Below are 4,788 nucleotides of genomic sequence, written 5' to 3'. Positions count from 1 at the left end.
TAGTAGTAGTAGTAGTAGTAGTAGTAGTAGTAGTAGTAGTAGTAGTAATAATAGTAGAAGTAGTAGTAGTAGTAATAGTAGTAGTAGTAGTAATAGTAGGTGTAGAAGTAGTGATAGCAGTAGTAGTGATAGCCGTAGTAGTAGTAGTTGTTGTTGTTGTTGTAGTAATGTAGTAGTAGTAGGAGGAGGGGGAGCAGTCGTAGTATTGGGAATAGTAGTAGTAGGAGTAGTAGTTGTTGTGGAATTATTTAGCTTTTTGCTGATGGATGCGGCCGCATCGGATGCCGATGGGGCCTCATTTTCCTGAAGGGACAGATTGCTAAGTTGCTGTCCTGCTGTGGCTGTGATGAAAATAAAAGATCTTGACTCCACATTCGAACTAAACATGAACTCACATATAACTGCCATGATGTTAAGTCTGTTACTGTTGATCCTAACTGCGTTATATACTGTAACTGCCAACATTATATACTAAGAGCAGCCTACTCTACGCCAAACAGTGTATTTTTTACACTTTTTAAATCAAATTACACTTATATGCTTTTTTGTTCCACATTACGCTTTTCTGTCGTCATTAAGGACGTGTGAGTGATTTAAGCAATTTTTTCCTCGTGCGGAATCTCGTCTCATTGAAAACGGAAGAAAGCTGCATTTTCTGGGTCGGGTTCCTTACCTCCCATAGTGGGCAGGGAGGCACTTACTGTGTCTTCTATCCCCCCCCCCCCCCCCCTCATATCTCTTTTCCAACATGCTTTCTGTCTTTGTCTTGGAATCTGGGTGGGATTCCTGACCTCTGGTTGGGGATCCTGACCTCCCATTGTGGGCAGGGGGGTACATACTGTGTCTTCTATCCCCTTATATCTGTTTTCCAACTTGCTTTCTGTCTTTGTCTTGGCATGAGATTACTTGGTTTTGTCCTGGCCCTGGCCGGAGTCCTAGGTGGGAGGGAAACAGTCAAATGCATAGTTATTGTTTTGGGAGATGATATTTTTTTTCCTTGTAAATCATCTCTCTGTAATGTATTATTGTTATTTTAATGTATAATGTAGGCATTTGAGTGTATTCCTCTTTGTTGGATTTTGTGCTTGTGTCTGGATGAGACTTATAGGTGATCTCAAACTAGGTGCATTGGTGGTATGCTCTTGCAATCTACATCTGATCCCTATTTGTTCCCAGTTCCCCTATGTCTTACATTTTCTTGGGTGCTTTAATTGTAATTCTAGAACTTTTTACTGTCCCATTTTCTTCCTTTTTACTGGCGCTGATATGTGTTGCAAGCTCCGTAAAACCCTTAAAAACAAAAAACATAAAACGATTCCTGACCTCCCATCGTGGGCAGGGGGGTACATACTGTTTCTTCTATCCCCTTATATCTGTTTTCCACCATGCTTTCTGTCTTTGTCTTGGAATGGGATTACATGTACTTGGTTTTGTCCTGGCCCTGGCCAGAGTACTAGCTGGAGGGAAACAGTCAAATGCATAGTTATTATTTTGGGAGATGATATTTTTTTCCTTGTAAATCATCTCTGTTATGTATTATTATATTTGTTATTTTGAATGTAAAATGTAAGCATTTGAGTCTGGGTGGGGTTCCTACCTCCCATATTGGGCAGGGAGGTACTTATTAATATACTCTTCTATCCCCCTATATCTGTTTTCCAACTTGCATTCTGTCTTTGTCTTGGAATGAGATTGCTTGGTTTTGTCCTGGCCCTGGTCGGGGTCCTGGCTGGCAGGGAAACAGTCAAATGCATAGTTATTGTTTTGGGAGATGATATTTTTTCCTTGTAAATCATGCTCTTGGAATCTACATCTAATCCCTATTTGTTCCCAGTTCCCCTTTGTCTTACTTTTTCTTGGATGCTTTAATTGTAATTCTAGAACTTTTTACTATCCCATTTTCTACCTTTTTACTGGTGCTGATATAACCTAAATGTGTTGCAAGCGCCGTAAAACCCTTTAAAAAAATCTTTGTCTTGAAATGAGATTTGGTTTTGTCCAGGCCGAATATGTCTGTTTTTATTTTCAATGTCCTTTTCTTTCTTTTCTCATTTTTTCATTATGTAAAGTTCTTTCAAGTACCAAATGCAGTCAATGATTATTTTAGTAATCTATGTTGAAATGACCTGGAATAATAATTGCATTGGCATTAGCGCCATGCAACTTCTAGGCTCTGGCCAAAATGACAGTGATTTGGTCAAGCCATGATGTTAAGTCTGTTACTGTTGATCCTAATTGAACTCATCATTTTCATAAAGATTTCGCAACCAAGTCTTGTTTGTCTTTCTTTCTTTTTTGTAATCCTCAACCATGATTGGTGCTGATATGTTATTTGTTTTTGTTTTTCAGAATTTTTTCGCTGCTTACGATTCTTGAGTCAGTAAAAAAAAAAAAAAAGTTAAAAGATATAGATGAAGTAAGTATTCACTTGTCCATCGCTCAGTACTGACCAATAGCTTCTCCGTACAGGCTGGGATATAGGTCAGCACTGACCACAGACCTGGCCTACTTTCAATTGGTGGCTTGTCAAATCGATATTCAAGATATTTTGAAGTTATGTGACTATCAATGAATGTTAGAGTAACTAAACTTTATCAAACACTGACAAATGACGAACAAGTGCTAAGGTGCATTGTCAGCACTGACCAATAGGCACTAGCACCCATAGATCAGTACTGACCTACATGTGCTAGCGCCCATTGGTCAGTACTAACCAATAGCCCTAGCCTTACTTTTATTTGATTTTAATTTTTGTTTCTTCACCACAGCATCTAAATCAACTGAAATAGGATAACAGTGAGTGACTTGTGTAGTGTATTGTGTGACAAAGTTATCGGGATAATTTCCATATAATATATATATGGAAATTGAGCACTGTTGTACACTAAGAGAGTCGACTTTTTCCCTTCTAAATCATGTCACTGTCAGATATTTTATGTTAAAGTGCTACTGTGGAATGGGGTCACTGAGACCAGCCCCCAAATGTGAACATTATTAACCAAATATGGTAAAATATTCATCATTTGATAGATTTCACCCTTTCCCACACTTTAGAAAAAGAACATCAGACAGGTTATTTCAATGTCAAGCTATATCATATAAAGATGTTAAAAAAGTGGTTAAATGCAGGTGCCAGACAGAAATGGAAGTCCTTGGTAAATACCTTATGCACCCTATGGCTTGATGAAGTTCATTAAGTTTCCACACATCAGCCATCAGTGATTGGGAAGCTGGTTCTATTATATCTGGTAGAAAAGACTGCAATATACAATCGACTCTGTTTAATCGCACACCCTCGGGAGTTCAGCTTAGTGTGTCGATTAAACAGAGTGTGCGATTAAGCGGAGAAGCTAATAATAGCATCTAAACCCCAGCTTACATGTGCAATTCATGTAGGACCTTCCCTTGGTTTTCTATGGGCTTGTGACCGTCATTAGATCTGGGTGGGTTTCCTGACCTCCCATAGTGGGCAGGGATGCACTTACTGTGTCTTCTATCCCCCTATATCTGTTTTCCAACTCGTTGTCTTGGAATGCGATTACTTGTTTTTATCCTGGCCTTTGCTGGGAAGGAAACAGTCAAATGTATAGTTTTGGGAGATATATTTTTTGTCTTGTAAATCGTCTATCTGTTATGCGATGTATTAATTTTTTTATGTTATATATATAAAATAATGTGTAAACATTTGAGTGTATTCCTCTTAGTGGGGATCTGAGCTTGTGTCTGGATGAGACTTTTAGGTGATCTCAAACTAACTACACCGATAGTGTGCTCTTTGAATCTACATATGTTTCCTATTTGAATCAATTCCCCTTTACCTTACTTTTTCTTGGGTGCTTTAATTGTTATTCTTTAACTTTTTACTTATTCTTCCTTTTTACGGGCGCTGATATTACCTCAATGTGTTGCAAGTGCCGTAAAAGCCTTAAAAACAAACAGCCTCATTAGAATGTTTGTTTTGCTTTTTTTTTTTTTTTTTTTTTTGAGGGGGAAGGGGGGGGGGGGGGGGGGGGGGGGAGGTTGTGTTTTTTGTTTTGTTTTTGGTTATTTGTTTTTTGGGCTTTTTTTTCTTTCTTTTTTTTCTTTTCTTTTTCATGTTTTACGGGCAACAAAATGTGACATTATTGTTTGTAAGAACAATGAATGTGAAGCGTTGATTGCTTTCTATTCTGTGAAAATTGTTTATAAACCCTTGTCTCCAATCCTTCCAATGTAGATCATCTGTCAAGCATTCTTCTTAGATTTAGTGGTATTGTTTGTTCACCATGTCAAGTTTTTCAGTGATTGTCAGGGGTGCCTCATCCTCATCTTCATTATCTTAGTAGCTACTGAGATATCAGCTCACTGCTGATGGGTAAAGAATTGATTTAATGCTTCAGACGAAAAATTGTGTGGTATGGGAACAGCTTCCTTGATTCCATATGGCTGTTGGTTGTCACTCGAGGTGCAATGATTAAGCAGAGATGGTGTATGATTAAGCGGAACGATTATATAGAAAAAATACTGTTTTTCGGGAATCTGAAGTTTATAAGTGGAGTGTGCGATTAACTAATGTGCGATTATATGCGGAGTGAACTGTGCTAGAATTCTGTCTAAATTTTAGCTAACAAATGCTACTGTTGTTTAACGCAATAGATCTGGGATAAACTCATCATTACTTTTTTTTTTTTTTTTTGGGAAAACATCACTGATTGCTTAATTCATATAGCACTTTAATTGATAGAATTAGAAAGAGATATCAAATCTTTACAGATGAAATATTTAAGAAATTATTATCAACAGAGTTAA

The sequence above is a fragment of the Berghia stephanieae genome, chromosome 5 (genome assembly GCF_034508935.2).
Source record: "Berghia stephanieae isolate SIO BIC M18660-M18661 chromosome 5, UCSD_Bste_1.3, whole genome shotgun sequence".
Classification (NCBI taxonomy): Eukaryota; Metazoa; Mollusca; class Gastropoda; order Nudibranchia; family Aeolidiidae; genus Berghia; species Berghia stephanieae.
The sequence above is the reverse complement of the archived record's forward strand: the minus strand, read 5'-3'. Positions refer to the sequence as shown.